This window comes from Mesoplodon densirostris, chromosome 1, assembly GCF_025265405.1.
Source record: "Mesoplodon densirostris isolate mMesDen1 chromosome 1, mMesDen1 primary haplotype, whole genome shotgun sequence".
Lineage (NCBI taxonomy): Eukaryota > Metazoa > Chordata > Mammalia > Artiodactyla > Ziphiidae > Mesoplodon > Mesoplodon densirostris.
Genome location: NC_082661.1, coordinates 43,045,753 through 43,068,039, shown reverse-complemented (window position 1 = coordinate 43,068,039; position 22,287 = coordinate 43,045,753). Strand labels below are relative to the sequence as shown.

Here is a 22,287-nt window from a genome sequence, read left to right as displayed (position 1 = left end):
CAGAAGACTCTTGTATGATCCAAAGAAAAGTCTGCAATTTCTAAACCTGCTTCATAAAAAGAGGGGTTTTTTGTTCTTATTTTTTGTTTTTCTTTTTAATTAACCAGAAGTAAACCATTCTGCTCTTCCTAAGAGTTAAATAAAAATGGACTAATTTGAAATCTGGGCTTGAACGTGGAATACTTGCTTGGGCAACTATTTGAAAGCTACTGGTATTTTAATAGCAGTGATCAGTATTACCTTTAGTAACTTGGCAATAAATGATTCTCTGTGCTGTTTCTTAAATAAACGTCAGTTTATTGCATGCCTTGAAGCTGTTTATTGCTTCACATACTAACAGCTATTGTTGATTAAGGCTTAAGTATGTAAATGCTGTTATTTTCCTGAGATTTTGATAAATAGAAAGGAACAAAAACAGTGTTCCTGAGATATACTCAATAAACAGCTAATAGGTGTCAGTTTTCTAGGAGAAACAATGGGAGATCCAATTGATGTTGAGAAGTGCCTCTGGTGATTCTATGCTTAACTACCAGGAATTGGTTGATTTGGAGCTAAGAAAACAATTTATTTTAGGTTAAAAAAAAGTATTTGTATTAGAATAGTTGCTTAAGAAAACTGAAGAATTCAATAGCTCCTGTTCTAGTTTTGAATACTTTATATTTCACATGGATTCACAAAATCCTGTAACAGTTTTAAAAAGGAAAGAAAAAGTCTTCATTTCTGCAGTCTTCTCCACTTACACACCTGCCTCACTCACACAAAAGAAAAAAAGTTAAAACAAAAATTCCAGATTAAGAAACATCTTTCAGAGATAGAGGCAGAATTACTTAATAATAAAAATAGACTTTGCACCAGACTTATTCCGTACATCCTATCCCCAAATAAAAGTAGTTCAATTTTGATTTTGATAAGCTAATGGTTAGACAGAGCAGCAAAATTTGATTGCCACTACAATTCTCCTAACTTAACCAGCATGTGCCTGGGTGATTTTGAATGGAAGTCGCCTTTGTAAATCAAAAAGAAAAATTCAAAGGTGTGCTAAAAACAACAAGTGGATATGCCCCAGATGTTTATGCTTCCTTTTCCCTTGTTTGGTTTTATTTGTACAATTAATATGTATATATTCAGAAATGCAATCATATCCACACATTATATTATTTCTTTTTATGGCAGCTTTCTTTTATATTTTCTATTTTTGCTTTACTTTCCATTCTCTGTCTCCTTTCCCCCAGTTAGCTCTCCAGCACTTCCTCATCATATAAATCATTTTAACTGGTATGTGTAGATATTTTTCCATCATATCATGGTCATATATAATTATATAAAGCACAAATGTGTGTATGCATATGTTTACATATTCACACATAAACTACATACATAATACACATATATGTGTTTTGCCACTGTCATAAATATGTGTATATTTATTTGATGTTAAGTTTTCTTTTAAAATAATATACTCTTACAGAAAAAAAATGTAAGAATGGTACAAAAACATTTGAGACTAAGTTACCAGCATGATGTCCTATGACCACCAAACACAATTTCTAATTTCTATAAAAAGCATAGTCCCTTATATATAACCACAACAGAACCATTAAAATTAGGAAGTAACTTTGATACCTTACTACAGTCTAACCCTCTGACTCCATTCAACTTTGCCAGTTGCCCTCATAATGTCCTTTATAGCAAAATGATCCAATCCAGGATCACAGGTGACCTTTAGTTGCCATGCCTCTTTACTCTCCTTAATCTGAAACAATCCTTCTTGATGCTTTTGAAGATTGCAGTACACTTATTTTGTACAATTTCCCTCAATTTGGGTTCATTGATGCTTCTCCGTGAATAGGTTTAAGTTATGAATTTTTTTGGTAAGAATATCACCGAGAAGAGATGCTGCATCCATCTCACTGAATCCTATTAAAAAAATAGTTTACCTGTGTCCCATTACTGGTAATGTTACTCTTGAAAACTTGATCAAAGTTGCATCCGCCTTAAAGTATGTTGATGACTTACCTTAAGATTATATAAATGTTCTTTCCTCATTCATTTTCACCCATTATTTTAAAAACCATTGATGTTCTTTAGCTGAATTATTTTTCCAATTGTTGGCAAATTATGATTTTATAATACCATGAGGTCTTCTACATTTATGAGTTGACATTCTACTATATACAAAAGCTTTCTTTCCCCCCCATGTATTTATTAATTTATTGATTGATATAAATATGAACTCATAGATTTCTGTTTTATTCGAGGAGTATAATCATTACTATAATTATTTTGGTGCTCAAATTATTCCAGAATTAGTCTTGATGAGCCCATTTAAGCAGGCTCTTGTGTTATTTTAACATATCCACATCGTTCTTTGAGCACTTAGCTATCTTCTAGCACAACAAGATGTTCCAGACTCATTTTATACTTTTCTTATACCAGTACTGGATTTAACCATTTCTCTAAAAAGCTCTGGTTTCTTTAAGTGGGAAATAGCATTTAGAAATTAAGTACTGGGTGCACAGAATATTCTATGAGTTGTTATTGGGTATCTCTGCTTCCAGGCCCCACTCAATAGACAGAGCAAGGCAATATATGTATGCATGTAAGACTGCATGTATGTATATACTCAAAAAATATATATACACGAATGTGTATATATATATATATATATATATGTATGCACACACAAGTATGTATGATATATACACCCTACTCATTTGCAACTATGTTAATTTTAGATTTACTATATGTGTATATACATACATAGACATATATACATGTTATATATAATATTATGTATTATAAATTTTATAGATTATAAAAGATATATGTCCATTAGTTCACACTAATAACTCTGAAAATGGGGAACCTGGCTCTTATTACCTTCAGTACATTACTTACTGAATGTAACCAGTCTTCTGTTTCTGACCCTCATTCTGATGCTCTCCTCACCCTTTCATGTTCTGACATCACCTGCCTGCCATTCCTCTCCTTTCAACAATTCTCATCCTGCTTGGATTCTGAAATCCTGTACAGGGCCATGCAAACACCCTCCTTCCTGAGTTCAAGCTTCAACACTTCACACCATCACTTCACAAGACCTGCAGCTACCACCATTCACTGAACTGTTGCCTTCTTCATTTCACTTATGTTGACATCCCACTGTAGACTGATGTCCCACTATGTCCTTCTTGTGCTTACAGCACCATAACCCTACAACACAGTACCCCACAACAGGCCATGCAAATGCTCTAATAACCCTGTTTGGCTTTTGCAACCACACAAGGCCACCATTCCCTCACTGACCCTCTCACAGAAGCACTGCTAATTTCCCTTGGGCTCTGACATCCCATTCCAGCTGTTTGAATGCCTTCCTTTGCCCCACTTGGGTTTGCCCCAAGCCTACACCAGGCTGCTGTGACAACCCTTTAACAAGAAATGTTCCCTTTGCTCTATTTAACTTCCAACACCCCACTCAATCTCTGACTCCCCATGTCCGTCACTGCCAATGATGTTTTACTGTTCTCAGGTGACAGCTTTTCTACTTGCCTTGTTAAATTTATTCCTAAGTATTTTATTTTATTTTTAATTTTATTAAGTAGAATTTTCCCCTTAATTTCATTGTTGATTGTTCATCATTGGTGTATAGAAATATTGCAGATGTTTTTTATTGATCTCGTATCCTACATCCTTACTGAACTCATTTTTAGTCTAATAGTTGTTTTAGTGGATTCTATAGGATTATCTATTTAAGAGATCCTGTCATCTGCAAATGGAGATAGTTGTACTTCTTCCTTTATGGATGACTTTTATTTATTTTTCTTGCCTAATTACCCTAGCTAGTACTTTCAGTACATTGTTATATAAACGTTTTGAGTAGAAATCTTTGTCTTATTACTGATTGTAGGGGGAAAGCTTTTAGTCTTTCAATATTGATGCTAGTTGGTAGTTTTCCGTAGTTGTCCTTTATCAGGTTGAGGAAGTTCTCATATATCCCTAGTTTATTAAGTGTTTTTATCACAAAAAGGTATTGGATTTTGTCATTCTTTCTCTGATTCTTCTGATATGATATTTTTTTCTTTATTTTATCTGTGTATTACATTAATTGGTTTTCTTGTGTTGAAACAACTTTGTATAACTCTGATAAATCCTATTTGGCCATTGTGTATAATCATTTTTATGTATTGCTGAATTTGAATTGCTAGTATTTTGTTAACAGTTTTTACTTCTGTTTTCATCAGCTACACTGATCTGTGGCATTCTTTTCTTTGGTTACCTCTGTTTGGTTTTGGTATCAGGGTAATATAAACTTTATATAATTAGTAAGAAAGTGTTTCCTCTGTTATATTTTGGAAGAGATTGTGAAGATTGTGTGACTTCTTTAGATGACTGGTAGAATTTACTAATAAAATCAGTTGGGCCTGGTCTTTTCTTTATGGGAAGTGGCTTTTTTTTTTTCTTTTTTAAATTACTAATCCAATCTTTTTACTTGTTTTTAGGTCTATTCAGATTTACTTTATCATCTTGAATCAGTTTTGGTAATTGTGTATTTCTAGGAGTTTGTTCATTTCATCTAAGTTATTTAATATGCTGGTAAAATTTTTCATAGCATTCCCTTATAATCTGTTTTATTGCCCTAAAGTCAGCAGTGATGCCCCCTCTTCCATTACTGTTATTAGTAATTTGAGTCTTCTCTCTTTTTTCTTAATCAGTCTGACTAGAGGCTTGTCAATTTTGATCTTTTCAAAATACAAACTTTTGATTTCATTGATTTTTTCTGTCATTTTCCTATTTTTATTTCATTAACTGCCATTCTAGTTTTTATTATTTCTTGTCCTCTGCTTGTTTTAGTTTTATTTTGCTCTCTTTTTTCACTGTCTTAAGCTGAAAAGTTATTGATTTGAGAACTTTTCTCTTTTTAGGTACAGATGTTTATAACTCTAAAATTTTCTCTAAAAACTGCCTTATAGTATTGCTTAAGTTTTAGTGTGGTTGCCTTTTTTTTTTTCTCCATTCATTTAGAAATGTTTTCTAATTTTATTTGTTTTTTCTATTTTACCGACTGGATATTTAGAAGTCCTTTGTTTAATTTTCACATATTTGTGAATTTTGAAATTCTCTTTGTGTTATTGATTTCTAATTTCATTCCATTGTGGACAGAAAGAAATGTCAGGCTTCTCAGATGCTGGGCTTCTGCAACATGGAGCTGGAGTTGGCCAGTACCTCTAGGGCAGACACCATAATCTTAGGCTGGATCTCTGGGGAAGAAGGAGTCTTAGGATCCTGGCTGCACCTCCAAGAAGTAGAGCTCCCATGATGCAGTGCTGGCTGGGGGTGGCAAGGAAACAGCTTATTGCTCAAATGCCACAGACTTGTCCTTCTTACTGAGATTTAATAGATTTTCTTAAAGCAGTGTTTCTCCAGATACTGTATACTTTTAGAACAATTTACAGAAACTTTAATTTTTACAACTATTTTTTTTTTAGTAGTTAGAGTTTTCTTAGTGGAATAGGGTCCACAGAGCTCCTCATTCTGTTATTCCAGAAATGTCACCATTATGTACTCCATTCTCACTCATTCTTTAATGAAAATATCAACTGCAGAAATATATTAACATGATAATCTTGACAATATATTTATGGGTTTAGAATAATGCATATTAGATATTGTTTTTTATGAATCATGGATTCCACTGAATTTGTCCTTTTTAGCTCCAAGTGTTGATGACTGATTTTTTCATCATTTTGTTATGCCCCAGCCCCAAGCCTGTCCTTGATCCTCCATGATCAATTGATTAATTAACAAAGATTGAACATTCTGATACATTTTTAAACATTTACTGGAGATTTATTTTGCTATTTAGTAAGACGTAAAATAGATGAGAGAGAGAACAAGCAGTGCTAAAGTTGCCATGCAATATTGTAGATGACAAATTTTGTAGGTAAGACAATGAAAAAAATGAATCTTCAGGTAGTTAGAGAGAAATTTGGTTTTACCTGTTTGCTGATATGGTAACATATCATGTGTTCTACATTGTCAAGTCACCCATGAGAATGCATCGTACTGATACCTGAAGGGTATGCTCTTTGAAAAACAACACTTTACAGATTTTTTTCTAAATTGTATTATGTATTTTTCACCTTTCTAAATATTAACATCAATAGTAAGTATTTATTAAGTACATGCTATGCACTAAGGTGCATTCTAGATGTGGGCTCTTTCATTTAATCATCACGGCAACCCTGAGTTAGATGCCTTTTTTTTTTTTTTTTTTTTTTTTTTTTTGCGGTACACGGGCCTCTCACTGCTGTGACCTCTTCCATTGCGGAGCACAGGCTCTGGACGCACAGCCTCAGCGGCCATGGCTCATGGGCCCAGCCGCTCCGTGGCATGTGGGATCCTCCCGGACCAGGGCATGAACCCGTGTCCCCTGCATCGGCAGGCAGACTCCCAACCACTGCGCCACCGGGGAAGCCCTAGATGCCATTTTATTTCAATACGTACATGGAGTCACTGAGACATAAACAGGTTTAGTGACTTGCCCAAAATTATGTAGCTAATAAATGACAGATTTCATTCCTAATTTTTTCTACTCCAAATCCCAAGATCTTAGCTACAACGTAAATTAATTCCTTAAGCAATACTTTTTATTTGAATAGAATTCTAGAATTTTCTAAACGTCTTATTGCTTCATTTGATTCTACATCAACTATATAGAATATATATATTTCAAGTGTTATTTATTCCTATTATATTTTATGGTTGAGAATATAGGTCCAATGACATACCCCAGTTCAGGTAGTTAAAAGTGAGATAATTAGAACTAGACCCTTAATCGTGTGATTACTGGCTCTGGTTTATTTTTACAAGTGTATGCTTAACCAAAGTATACTAAACATTATTTAACTCTCAGTATTTATGTCATAAATGATAAGAATTTTCTCAAAGGTGGGGACTGTATTGAATAGCTTATCCCTGATTCCTAGCATTAAATATTTTGTTTATAATAGTTGCCCAAAACATTTTTTTTGGCTTATTGAACTCAGGATACTGTGATTAGTTCCTAAATTAGATACCATATTTATATCAACAGATGGTACTGTGATATTTGAGGCTTAATTAACAATTGACCTCTGACCCCATGCTAATTTATCATATCTTTTTTAAGGTAAATTTTTCTGCTTGTTCCCCTCAGTATTGTCACACCATTAGCTATATGCTTACCTCATTCAGTTTGTCTGGGTCTATTAACACTATTATTTTGAAAATAAATCTGGTTTGAATGTACTGAGGTCTGGGAAAACTAGCTAGTTAGAATTGTACGTAGGTTCTGAGGTTGGACTTGAGAAACCCTGGCACTAAAGTGCAAAAGTTTAAGTGTAAGATTTGTAGGTCTCTGGACCTTTATAAGCCTGAAAAAGACAACAACTATAACAAAAGCACTTCAATTTATTTAAAACTGAACAATAGCCACCTTATAGAAAGATATATTTTAGCTTTTAAAATGTTGTTTCTGAGACTTCCGGGTAAGATGGCGGAAGAGTAAGATGCGGAGATCACCTTCCTCCCCACGGATACACCAGAAATACAGCTACACGTGGAACAACTCCTACAGAACACCTACTGAACGCTGGCAGAAGACCCCAGACCTCCCAAAAGGCAAGAAACTCCCCACATACCTGGGTAGGGCAGGGCGGAGAGATTCCCGCACAGAGGAGCGGTGCTGGGCGGCACTCACCAGCCCGAGAGGATTGTCTGCTCCCCCGCCGGGGCGGGCAGCGCTGGAGCTGAGACTCGGGCTTCGGTCGGAGCGCAGGGAGAGGACTGGGGCTGGCGGCAAGAACTCAGCCTGAAGGGGGCAAATGTGCCACAGCTAGCCGGGAGGGAATCCGGGAGAACTCTGGGGCTGCCGAAGAGGCAGGAGACTTTTTCTTCCCTCTTGGTTTCCTGGTGCGCGAGGAGAGGGGATTGAGAGCGCCGCGTAGAGGAGCTCCAGAGACGGGCGCGAGTCGCGGCTGAAAGCGCGGAGCCCAGAGACGGGCGTGGGACGCTGGGGCTGCTGCTGCCGCTGCCAAGAAGCCTGTGTGCGAGCGCAGGTCACTGTCCACACTGTCCTTCTGGGAGCCTGTGCAGCCTGCCACTGCCGGGATCCCGGGATCCAGGGGCGGCTTCCCTGGGAGAACGCAAGGCGCGCCTCGGGCTGGTGCAACGTCACGCCGACCTCTGCCGCTGCAGGCTCGCCCCGCACTCCGTGCCCCTCCCTCCCGCCCGGCCTGAGTGAGCCAGAGTCCCCGAAGAGGCTGCTCCTTTAACTCTGTCCTGTCTGAGCGAAGAACAGACGCCCTCCGGCGACCTACACGCAGAGGCGGGGCCAAATCCAAAGCTGAGACCCAGGAGCTGTGAGAACAAAGAAGAGAAAGGGAAACCTCTCCCAGCAGCCTCAGAAGCAGAGGATTAAAGCTCCACAATCAACTTGATGTACCCTGCATCTGTGGAATACATGAATAGACAACAAATCATCCCAAATTGAGGAGCCAGGAGTCAGTGCTGTGCCTCTGAGGTAGGAGAGCCAACTTCAGGACACTGGTCCACAAGAGACCTCCCAGCTCCACACAATATCAAACTCAACAGCAGCACTCAGCTTCACTCAACGACCAACAAGCTATAGTGCTGGACACCCTATGCCAAACAACTAGCAAGACAGGAACACAACGCCACCCATTAGCAGAGAGGTGGCCTAAAATCATAAAAAGTCCGCAGACACCCCAAAACACACCACCAGACGTGGACCTGCCCACCAGAAAGACAAGATCCAGCCTCATCCACCAGAACACAGGCAGTAGTCCCCTCCACCCAGAAGGCTACACAACCCACTAAACCAATCTTAGCCACTGGGGACAGACACCAAAAACAACGGGAACTACGAACCTGTAGCCTGCAAAAAGGAGACCCCAAACACAGTAACATAAGCAAAATGAGAAGACAGAAAAACACACAGCAGGAGAAGGAGCAAGATAAAAACCCACCAGACCTAACAAATGAAGAGGTAATAGGCAGTCTACCTGAAAAAGAATTCAGAATAATGATGGTAAAGATGATCCAAAATCTTGGAAATAGAATAGACAAAATGCAAGAAACAGTTAACAAGGACCTAGAAGAACTAAAGATGAATCAAGCATCGATTAAAAACACAATAAATGAAATAAAAAATACTCTAGATGGGATCAATAGCAGAATAACTGAGGCAGAAGAACGGATAAGTGAGGTGGAAGATAAAATAGTGGAAATAACTGCTGCACAGCAAAATAAAGAAAAAAGAATGAAAAGAACAGAGGACAGTCTCAGAGACCTCTGGGACAACATTAAACGCACCAACATTCGAATTATAGGGGTTCCAGAAGAAGAAGAGAAAAAGAAAGGGACTGAGAAAATATTTGAAGAGATTATAGTTGAAAACTTCCCTAATATGGGAAAGGAAATAGTTAATCAAGTCCAGGAGGCACAGAGAGCCCCATACAGAATAAATCCAAGGAGAAATACACCAAGACACATATTAATCAAACTGTCAAAAATTAAACACAAAGAAATCATATTAAAAGCAGCAAGGCAAAAACAACAAATAACACACAAGGGAATCCCCATCAGGATAACAGCTGATCTCTCAGCAGAAACTCTACAAGCCAGAAGGGAGTGGCAGGACATACTTAAAGTGATGAAGGAGAAAAACCTGCAACCAAGATTACTCTACCCAGCAAGGATCTCATTCAGATTGGATGGAGAAATTAAAACCTTTACAGACAAGCAAAAGCTGAGAGAGTTCAGCACCACCAAACCAGCTTTACAACAAATGCTAAAGGAACTTCTCTAGGCAAGAAACACAACAGAAGGAAAAGAACTACAATAACGAACCCAAAACAATTAAGAAAATGGGAATAGGAACATACATATCAATAATTACCTTAAATGTAAATGGACTAAATGCTCCCACCAAAAGACACAGACTGGCTGAATGGATACAAAAACAAGACCCATATATATGCTGTCTACAAGAGACCCACTTCAGACCTAGAGACACATACAGACTGAAAGTAAGGGGATGGAAAAAGATATTCCATGCAAATGGAAACCAAAAGAAAGCTGGAGTAGCAATTCTCATATCAGACAAAATAGACTTTAAAATAAAGACTACTAGAAGAGACAAAGAAGGACACTGCATAATGATCAAGGGATCAATCCAAGAAGAAGATATAACAATTGTAAATATTCATGCACCAAACATAAGAGCACCTCAATACATAAGGGAAATATTAACAGCCATAAAAGGAGAAATCGACAGTAACACAATCATAGTAGGGGACTTTAACACCCCACTTTCACCAATGGACAGGTCATCCAAAATGAAAATAAATAAGGAAACACAAGCTTTAAATGATACATTAAACAAGATGGACTTAATTGATATTTATAGGACATTCCATCCAAAAACAACAGAATACACATTTTTCTCAAGTGCTCATGGAACATTCTCCAGGATAGATCATATCTTGGGTCACAAATCAAGCCTTGGTAAATTTAAGAAAATTGAAATTGTATCAAGTATCTTTTCCGACCACAATGCTATGAGACTAGATATCAATTACAGGAAAAGATCTGTAAAACATACAAACACATGGAGGCTAAACAATACACTACTTAATAATGAAGTGATCACTGAAGAAATCAAAGAGGAAATTAAAAAATACCTAGAAACAAATGACAATGGAGACACGACGACCCAAAACCTATGGGATGCAGCAAAAGCAGTTCTAAGAGGGAAGTTTATGGCAATACAATCCCACCTTAAGAAACAGGAAACATCTCGAATAAACAACCTAACCTTGCACCTAAAGCAATTAGAGAAAGAAGAACAAAAACATCCCAAAGTTAGCAGAAGGAAAGAAATCATAAAAATCAGATCAGAAATAAATGAAAAAGAAATGAAGGAAACGATAGCAAAGATCAATAAAACTAAAAGCTGGTTCTTTGAGAAGATAAACAAAATTGATAAACCATTAGCCAGACTCATCAAGAAAAGAAGGGAGAAGACTCAAATCAATAGAATTAGAAATGAAAAAGGAGAAGTAACAACTGACACTGCAGAAATACAAAAGATCATGAGAGATTACTATAAGCAACTCTATGCCAATAAAATGGACAACCTGGAAGAAATGGACAAATTCTTAGAAATGCACAACCTGCCAAGACTGAATCAGGAAGAAATAGAAAATATGAACAGACCAATCACAAGCACTGAAATTGAAACTGTGATTAAAAGTCTTCCAAAAAACAAAAGCCCAGGACCAGATGGCTTCACAGGCGAATTCTATCAAGCATTTAGAGAAGAGCTAACACCTATCCTTCTCAAACTCTTCCAAAATATAGCAGAGGGAGGAACACTCCCAAACTCATTCTACGAGGCCACCATCACCTTGATACCAAAACCAGACAAGGATGTCACAAAGAAAGAAAACTACAGGCCAATATCACTGATGAACATAGATGCAAAAATCCTCAACAAAATACTAGCAAACAGAATCCAACAGCACATTAAAAGGATCATACACCATGATCAAGTGGGGTTTATTCCAGGAATGCAAGGATTCTTCAATATACACAAATCAATCAACGTGATACACCATATTAACAAACTGAAGGAGAAAAACCATATGATCATCTCAATAGATGCAGAGAAAGCTTTTGACAAAATTCAACACCCATTTATGATAAAAACCCTGCAGAAAGTAGGCATAGAGGGAACTTTCCTCAACATAATAAAGGCCATATATGACAAACCCACAGCCAGCATCATCCTCAATGGTGAAAAATTGAAACCATTTCCACCAAGATCAGGAACAAGACAAGGTTGCCCACTCTCACCACTCTTATTCAACATAGTTTTGGAAGTTTTAGCCACAGCAATCAGAGAAGAAAAGGAAATAAAAGGAATCCAAATGGGAAAAGAAGAAGTAAAGCTGTCACTGTTTGCAGACGACATGATACTATACATAGAGAATCCTAAAGATGCTAAAGACCTAAATAGACATTTCTCCACAGAAGATATACAGACAGCCAACAAACACATGAAAGGATGCTCAACATCTTTACTCATTAGAGAAATGCAAATCAAAACTACAATGAGATATCATCTCACACCTGTCAGAATGGCCATCATCAAAAAATCTAGAAACAATAAATGCTGGAGAGGGTTTGGAAAAAAGGGAACACTATTGCACTGCTGGTGGGAATGTGAATTGGTACAGCCACTATGGAGAACGGTATGGAGGTTCCTTAAAAAACTACAAATAGAACTACCATATGACCCAGCAATCCCACTACTGGGCATATACCCTGAGAAAACCATAATTCAAAAAGAGACATGTACCAAAATGTTCATAGCAGCCCTATTTACAATAGCCCGGAGATGGAAACAACCTAAGTGTCCATCATCGGATGAATGGGTAAAGAAGATGTGGCACATATATACAATGGAATATTACTCAGCCATAAAAAGAAATGAAATTGAGCTATTTGTAATGAGGTGGATGGACCTAGAGTCTGTCATACAGAGTGAAGTAAGTCAGAAAGAGAAAGACAAATATTGTATGCTGACACATATATATGGAATTTAAGAAAAAAAAATGTCATCAAGAACCTAGGAGTAAGACAGGAATAAAGACACAGACCTACTAGAGCATGGACTTGAGGATATGGGGAGGGGGAAGGGTAAGCTGTGACAAAGTGAAAGAGCGGCATGGACATATATACACTACCAAACATAAGGTAGATAGCTAGTGGGAAGCAGCCGCATAGCACAGGGAGATCAGCTCGGTTCTTTGTGACTGCCTGGAGGGGTGGGATAGGGAGGGTGGGAGGGAGACGCAAAAGGGAGGGGATATGGGAACATATGTATATGTATAACTGTTTAAATTTGTAAAATAAAAAAATTAAAAAAAAAATGTTGTTTCTGAATTGTATCTATTCAGTGTCTTACCAAGTGTTGAATATTGTAAACTGGCCAGAGCCAAATGTTTTTATACAATAATTAGATTATTCTTGGCTATTATTAAATAGCCAACAATAGATGGTGGTAAAATATGATTAGTGTTCTCTGTCACAACTTTGCTACTGCTTAGAAAAGTATATCTCAGGCCAAATACTACTACACATGTACATTTTTTTAGCAAGTAAGATTTTCCTTTTATGTATCTGAAAACATCTTACAATTAAGTTCACTTTAGGCAAACGGAACAGTATTTTTTTTTTTTTTTTCGGTACATGGACCTCTCACTGTTGTGGCCTCTCCCGTTGTGGAGCATAGTCTCCAGACGTGCAGGCTCAGCGGCCATGGCTCACGGGCCCAGCTGCTCCGCGGCATGTGGGATCTTCCCAGACCGGGGCACGAACCCTTGTTCCCTGCATCAGCGGGCGGACTCTCAACCACTGCGCCACCAGGGAAGCCCTGTAGCAGTATTTTAGCAACAGAACTCAGTTAATATTTAGTTAGTATCAGGTAATAAGAAACTCTGAATCATTAGGTGGAACTCATGGAATCAACTTTTGGGTTCTGTTCCAAAAGAGAAAGGTCTTCCTTCATTGCACTAAATTTATCCTCCCAGGCACAGGAAGTGCAAAGGTGAGCCCACACTGTAAGTACTAAGGCATATCAGTAACAAAGAAGAAAGCATATCTGACTTCATGGAACTTACATTCTAGTAGGAGAAGAAAATTCACAAAATACATAAATGAGTTATATAGAATTTTAGAAGGTGATAGTGCTATGAGAAAAAATACAGGAGGGAAAGTGGTGAGGGAGTACATGGAGGATTGCAATTAGATCAGTGATGATTTCACTGACGTGACATTAGCAAAGAGCTGAAGAAGGTGAGAGAGGTTGAACCACCTGGTTATCTGGGGAAGAGTATTTCAGGTACAAGTACAAAGACCCTGAAGTTCAGGCCTGCCTGGCGTGCTTGAGGAAGAGCAAAGATACTAGTGGGACTGGACTAAAGTAAGTGAGAAGGAAAATTGTAGAAATGAAACCATCAGGTAATTGGGAAGGTGTGGAGATAACTACTCTGAGTGAAATCAAGTACTAATGGCAGAATTTGAGGAGAGCAATGTCAAGAATACACTTAAAATTTTAAAGGAACATCCTAGATTATCTATTGAGAATAGTTCGTGGTGCAGACATGTAAGAAATTATGGAAATTAGTTTAAATTTTATTTCAGTAGTCCAGACTAGGCTTGGAGTGATATTTCTGGAAACGGTGAAAAGAGGTTTCAACCTCATTGTATTTTGCAGGTAGAAACTACAGGATTCATTGATGATTGGATGTGGAAGGAAGACATAAGTTAACAAGGCTACTAATATATGGCTTGAACAACTAGAAGGATTGATTTTCCATTAACCAGAATAAAAAAATGTTAAGGGAGTAATTCAGTTTTGGACATGTTAAATTTGAAATGTCTTTTGACATGTAATTGAAGCTATTGAGTAGAGAGTTGGGTATGATTTTAAGGAAGAGATATGGACTAAAAATATACATTTGAAACCTTGAGCTTTTTAAATACTGTGTAAAACTTTGAGATTGAATGAGATTCTTAAGGGAGTGAATGTAAAAGACATCCAAAGACTAATTTTGCTGAGGAGAAGAGGACCAGGAATGGAGACCCAGAGGAATGTGTGTCCTGGAAACTAAGGGTAGAAATTGTATCAGGGAGAAGGCAGAGATCAGTTGTGTCTGATCTAATGTCTATGCTACTGATAGGTCCAATGAAAAATAAGCCAACAAAGCTAAGAAACAAGCAAAAACAAGGATTGTGAATTGATCAGTGGTTTTACTAATAAGGAATTTACTGGTGATGTTGAAAAGAGCAGTTTCAATGCAGTAGTTGAGGGAGGTTTAGAAATATGATTGGAATGGTTTTAGAGAGGATGAGAAGAGAACAATTAGAAAAAGTAGAACGCAAAACTCTTTCCCCATATCTTGCCCTAGATGGGAGATCAGACAGTACATTATCAGTAATAGGAGGAAAAATGTGTAGTTACAGGATTGTATATATATACATATATATATAAAATTCGGAGTGCTTGCAGAAAATTGCTTCAATTTTCTCAGTGAAACAGTAATCAGGATCACCAGCTGAGGATAAAGATGGGGTGGGATAAGCTGGAGACCTGAGGAGAAAGTGTTACTAATCATAATCATATAGGAAGAGAGAAAGTGAATGAAGTAGCAAAATATAGTATAATAAATGGACAGGATGAAAGGTCTTAAGGGATGCTCATGTAATACAGTGTCATTCTAGATTAGCTGCATGTTTAAGTTTCAGATGTGCTATGTTTGCATATTATTTACTTTTTAAAAATATAATTGAATAAACTAACATTTTTACATAAATTAACTTATCTCAAAAAGGAAATTTTATATCAGAATCATAAATGACAAAACACTACTTGACATAGAAATGTAAAGATTAAGTCGTATTGAAATATATTCATAAACATTATTACTTTGTTAAAAGACCAATAATTTAATCCCAGGAGTGCACACACATTTTTGGAAAAACTGCTGTCCTGAATTGAAAGCTTCAGTTCCTGCTTTCAAGCAGTTTAATAACATAAATCAGCACTTGTTTGCCTAAGTGAGAAAAGAAAAGACCATCTAAATATGTTCATTTTATCTATTTTAGAATCCCTATGGGCAAGTACTTTGTCTTAACATCCTGTGAAATGTGTAGAATCATTCTGTGTGCATAAAGTGCACTCTACCAGATGGTATTTGATGGTTGTGTTCATCTTTAACATGAACAGAATATTAGTTTAGAAGAGATTTGTTTTCTTTTTCAAAATTCCTATTTTCCAGTCTCTAAGCACACTGCTTATTTAGATAAATCCTTTTGGGTTCCTGTTGGTGCTTCTGAAAAATGGGTGACTTGAATTTAGATGCAGTGGGTAATCTGCTTGAGCAGACTAGAAGGAACAGTTGCTTCAATCTTTAAAGATACTCTTTGTCAAGCAAAAATAAAGGAAAAACTTGCTTTATTTTAGTTCACATGCCATAAGCATGTATCAGCAAACCAATGATTCAATTGTATTACTTGCTAGCTATCCAAAGTGAGCGTCATTCAACCATTTAACCTGAGGTTAAATAACTCAGGTAGTTTACCTGAGGCCAAGGAAAACCTGAACAAGTCTACCAGGTGCTTGCTCTTCCTCAAACTCATTAGGCATGTATCCATCTTAGGATCTTTTAACTTGCCGTGCCCTCCACCTAGAGGCCCCTTCCCCACACGACTTGCTCTCTCACCTTTTACAAACTTTTACCAATTTTTTTAAACATCTTTATTGGAGTATAATTGCTTTACAATGTTGTGTTAGTTGCTGCTATACAACAAAGTGAATCAGCTGTACATATACTTGTATCACCATATCCCCTCCCTCTTGTGTCTCCCTCCCACCCTCCCTATTCCACTCCTCTAGGTGATCACAAAGCACCTAGCTGATCTCCCTGTGCTATGCAGCTGCTTTCCACTAGCTATCTATTTTACATTTGGTAGTATATATAAGTCCATGCCACTCTCTTACCTCGTCCCAGCTTACCCTTCCCCCTCTCCATGTCCTCAAGTCCATTCTCTATGTCTATGTCTTTATTCCTGTTCTGCCGTTATTAAGTAGTGTATTGTTTAGCCTCCATGTGTTTGTATTTTTTACAGATCTTTTCCTGTAATTGATATCTAGTCTCATAGCATTGTGGTCGGAAAAGATACTTGATACAATTTCAATTTCTGAAATTTACCAAGGCTTGATTTGTGACCCAAGATATGATCTATCCTGGAGAATGTTCCATGAGCACTTGAGAAAAGTGTGTATTCTGTTGTTTTTGGATGGAATGTCCTATAAATATCAATTAAGTCCATCTTGTTTAATGTATCATTTAAAGCTTGTGTTTCCTTATTTATTTTCATTTTGGATGACCTGTCCATTGGTGAAAGTGGGGTGTTAAAGTCCCCTACTATGAATGTGTTACTGTCGATTTCCCCTTTTATGGCTGTTAGTATTTGCCTTATGTATTGAGGTCCTCCTATGTTGGGTGCATAAATATTTACAATTGTTATATCTTCTTCTTGGATCATTCCCTTGATCATTATGTAGTGTCCTTCTTTGTCTCTTATAATGGTCTTTATTTTAAAGTCTGTTTTGTCTAATATAAGAATTGCTATTCCAGCTTTCTTTTGGTTTGCATTTGTTTGGAATATCTTTTTCCATCCCCTCACTTTCAGTCTGTATGTGTCTCTAGGTCTGAAGTGGGTCTCTTGTAGACAGCATATATATGGGTCTTGTTTTTGTATCCATTCAGCCAATCTGTGTCTTTTGGTGGGAGCATTTAATCCATTTACATTTAAGGTAATTATCGATATGTATGTTCCTATTCCCATTTTCTTAATTGTTTTTCGTTTGTTACTATACATCTTTCCCTTCTGTTGTGTTTCTTGCCTAGAGAAGATCCTTCTGCATTTGTTGTAAAGCTGGTTTGGTGGTGCTGAACTCTCTCAGCTTTTGCTTGTCTATAAAGGTTATAATTTCTCCATCAAAACTGAATGAGATCCTTGCTGGGTAGAGTAATCTTGGTTGTAGGTTTTTCTCCTTCATGACTTTAAATATGTCCTGCCAGTCCCTTCTGGCTTGCAGAGTTTCTGCTGAAAGATCAGCTGTTAACCTTATGGGGATTCCCTTGTGTGTTATTTGTTGTGTTGCCCTTGCTGCTTTTAATATGTTTTCTTTGTATTTAATTTTTGACAGTTTGATTAATATGTGTCTTGGCATGTTTCTCCTTGGATTTATCCTGTATGGGACTCTCTGTGCTTCCTGGACTTGATTAACTATTTCTTTTCCCATATTAGGGAAGTTTTCAACTATAATCTCTTCAAATATTTTCTCAGCCCCTTTCTTTTTCTCTTCTTCTTCTGGAACCCCTATAATTTGAATGTTGGTGTGTTTAATGTTGCCCCATAGGTCTCTGAGGCTGTCCTCCATTCTTTTCATTCTTTTTCCTTTATTCTGCTCTGCAGTAGTTATTTCCACTATTTTATCTTCCCGGTCACTTATCCGTTCTTCTGCCTCAGTTATTCTGCTACTGATCCCATCTAGAGTATTTTTCATTTCATTTATTGTGTTGTTCATCATTGCTTGTTTCATCTTTAGTTCTTCTAGGTCCTTGTTAACTGTTTCTTGCATTTTCTCTATTCTATTTCCAAGATTTTGGATCATCTTTACTATCATTATTCTGAATTCTTTTTCAGGTAGACTGCCTATTTCCTCTTCATTTGTTAGGTCTGGTGGGTTTTTATTTTGCTCCTTCATCTGCTGTGTGTTTTTCTGTCTTCTCATTTTGCTTATCTTACTGTGTTTGAGGTCTCCTTTTTGCAGGCTGCAGGTTCGTAGTTCCTGTTGTTTTTGCTGTCTGTCCCCAGTGGCTAAAGTTGGTTCAGTGCATTGTGTAGGCTTCCTGGTGGAGGGGACTATTGCCTGTGTTCTGGTGGATGAAGCTGGATCTTGTCTTTCTGGTGGGCATGTCCACGTCTGGTGGTGTGTTTTGGGGTGTCTGTGGACTTATTATGATTTTAGGCAGCCTCTCTGCTAATGGGTGGGGTTGTGTTCCTGTCTTGCTAGTTGTTTGGCATAGGGTGTCCAACACTGTAGCTTGCTGGTCGTTGAGTGAAGCTGGGTGTTGGTGTTGAGATGGAGATCTCTGGGAGACTTTCGCCGTTTGATATTCCATGGAGCTGGGAGGTCTCTTGTGGACCAGTGTCCTGAAGTTGGCTCTCCCACCTCAGAGGGACAGCACTGACTCCTGGCTGCAGCACCAAGAGCCTTTCATCCACACGGCTCAGAATAAAAGGGAGGAAAAAGTAGAAAGCAAGAAGGAAATAAGATAAAAGAAAATAAAATAAAGTAAGGTAAAATAAAATAAAGTTATTAAAATAAGAAAATAATTATTAAGAAAAAGAACTTTTTAAAATTAAAAAAAACCCAGAAGGATAGAACCTTAGGACAAATGGTGAAAGCAAAGCTATACAGACAAAATCTCACACAGAAGCATACACATACACACTCACAAAAAGAGGAAAAGGGGAAAAAGTCATAAATCTTGCTCTCAAAGTCCACCTCCTCAATTTGGGATGATTCGTTGTCTATTCAGGTATTCCACAGATGCAGGGTACATCAAGTTGATTGTGGAGATTTAATCCGCTGCTCCTGAGGCTGCTGGGAGAGGTTTCCCTTTCTGTTTTTTGTTCGCACAGCTGCCGGTGTTCAGCTTTGGATTTGGCCCCGCCTCTGCGTGTAGGTCGCCGGAGGGCGGAGGGCTTCTGTTCTTCGTTCAGACAGGATGGGATTAAAGGAGCAGCTGCTTCGGGTGCTCTGGCTCACTCAGGCCGGGGGGAGGGATGGGTACGGAGTGCGGGGAGAGACTGCAGCGGCAGAGGCCGGCGTGACGTTGCACCAGCCTGAGACGCACTGTGTATTCTCCCGCGGAAGTTGTCCCTGGATCACGGGACCCTGGCAGTGGCGGGGTGCATAGGCTCCCCGGAAGGGAGGTGTGGAGAGTGACCTGTGCTTGTACACAGGCTTCTTGGTGGCGGCAGCAGCAGCCTTAGCGTCTCATGCCCGTCTCTGGGGTCCACGCCTTTAGCCGCAGCTCGCGCCAGTCTCTGGAGCTCCTTTAAGTGGCACTCTTAATCCTCTCTCCTCGTGCACCAGGAAACAAAGAGGGAAGAAAAAGTCTGTTGCCTCTTTGGCAGCTCCAGACTTTTTCCCGGACTCCCTCCCGGCTAGCCGTGGAGCACTAACCCCTTCAGGCTGTGTTCACGCTCCCAGTCCTCTCCCTGCACTCCGACCTGAAGCCGGAGCCTCAGCTCCCAGCCCCTCCCGCCCTGGCAGGTGAGCAGACAAGCCTCTCAGGCTGGTGAGTGCCGGTCGCCACCTATCCTCTGTGCGGGAATCTCTCCGCTTTGCCCTCCACACCCCGGTGGCTGTGCTCTCCTCCGCGGCGCCGAAGCTTTCCCCCTCCGCCACCCGCAGTCTCCGCCCGCAAAGGGGCTTCTAGTGTGTGGAAACCTTTCCTCCTTCACGGCTCCCTTCCACTGGTGCAGGTCCCGTCCCTCTTCTTTTGTCTCTTTTATTCTATTTTCTTTTGTCCTACCCAGGTACGTGGGGAGTTTCTTGCCTTTTGGGAGGTCTGAGGTCTTCTGCCAGCGTTCAGGTGTTCTGTAGGAGTTGTTCCACGTGTAGATGTATTTCTGGTGTATCTGTGGAAGGAAGGTGATCTCCGGGTCTTACTCTTCTGCCATCTTCTCTCTCTCTCCCCTAGTGTGGACTTTTTAGTGATAAAATGTAGTCTCCAGATATAGCATAATTCTGTGTTTTTCCAGGAAGTTAACCGAGTATCATTATTTGTAGTTCCATTTTATCTTTTTTATTAATACTTGTCTGGAAAAGGACAAAAACAAGGGGAAAATATCAACCATGTACTATTAATCCCAATTGACTGTGTGTAGGTGTTTAATTATTTTGTTTCTTATTCTCTGCCCTTGCCCTTACATTATAATTAATTTAATGAAATTTAAAATTTTAGATTTAGATTTAATTGGAATCTTTCAAAGGTATTATCATAAGTAGTTTATTATTTCATTTTATTTTACTATTTTATTTTATTCCATTCTGTGTGTGTGTGTGTATGTAATAATGCATAATAATGCCATAGCCTTACTAAAATATAAAATAAAATCTTGGCCTGGGAAAAATGGTCACTTTGTTTAATTAAAAATGGGCTGTGGTGAAGGTGCAAAGGAGAAAGCAGGAGCACTAGTCAGGTGGTTATTACATAATCCATGAGGGAGTTGGTATTTGGAGTTCAGAGACAGCCAGAAAACTGCAGATATTCTAAATATAGACCCAATGGAATTTGCCGACGATTACACTGGGGACTAAAAATGTTCAGTTAAGGTCAAGCAAGTAGAAGGATGTAGTTTCTGCTATTTACTGAGATAATGAATACTGAAAGCAGCAGGTTGTTGTCTTCTTGAGCAGTGGGAGAGTAGCAGAGAGAGATCAGGATTGGGGAGTTTTAATATTTTAAATTGCTGGTGTTTATAATTCATCTAATTGGGGGTCAAACAGGCAATTGGATATAGGTCTGAAATTCAGAGGACAGGGCTGGTTTAGAGATATGAGAGTCTTCAACATAGAAAGAGTTTTAAAGCTCTGCAGTTGGATGAGGTGACAAAGTAAGTGAAGTCCAAGAACAAACCTTTAGAGCATCCTATGTAAATATGTCTTATAGATGAGGAAAAATCAGCCAAGGAAAAGAGGTAGTAGCTGATAAGGTAGAATTAAAAGCAGGAGAATATGATGTTATGGAAGCCATGTGAAGGAAGTGTTTTATGGAGGAGATACTTTTAACTAATCCTACAAAGCTTCTCCCACAAAACCTGGCATTTAGTAAATATTACGTTATTATTCAGTTGTCCCTGGACTCTGGATTTCATGTGGTCCAAGAGAGGTTTCTGGCCACCCATCCACTGTGGTGGCTGATAGGGCTGTCCCATGACCAGGGCTCTGAAATCCATGTCAAAGCCATCTAATCTACCTGCGGAAACAGTGCTCCCTGTTGGTCTGGACATGGGATTTCATAATCAGCCTCTTATGGCTGGGATGGTTATTGTCTGGTGTTTGAAAAGACCCCACATAACCACCAATTTTGTAGGTCCTGCCAACTTCAGGGCAGTGCCTGCCAGTCAGAGAGGTTGGTATCTCTCTGCCAGCTGAGTAACTTATAAATAAACAATATTTCCCCTCCCCCTGGGGTCATGCTTAGGCAGATCCCTCGCCCATCCCTTTTATATCATCCAGATTTCTTTCTTCACCCAAGTCTTCCATAAGGAGACTTAATGGATAATTGAAAAGGAAATTATTGGATATTTTAGATGGTAAAATCCCAGACTCCAGTGCCACAATATACAGTGTGTATCTTTACTTTGGGTAAGAGAAACTCAGAACTCAAAGTCAGAAGCTGTAGATTTTTTCTACTATGACTTGAGTGAAGAAGGGAAAAAAAAAGGTTAATATTTACTGAAACTTACAATATGCCAGATTTAGTCTATGTGTTTTAATATAGATTATTTCACTTAAACCTCTTAACATCTATTAACTTTTGTATTGTTTTAGTTCTCATTTTACAAACGAAGAAA

General features: G+C 38.5%; 1 protein-coding gene across 17 annotated transcripts in view; it reads left to right on the top strand.

Annotated features, from left to right (window-relative positions):
- The window catches only part of PCDH15 (protocadherin related 15), a 729,696-nt gene that overhangs the window by 457,970 nt on the left and 249,439 nt on the right, over positions 1-22,287 (top strand). The gene's annotated exons all lie outside the window — the stretch shown is intronic.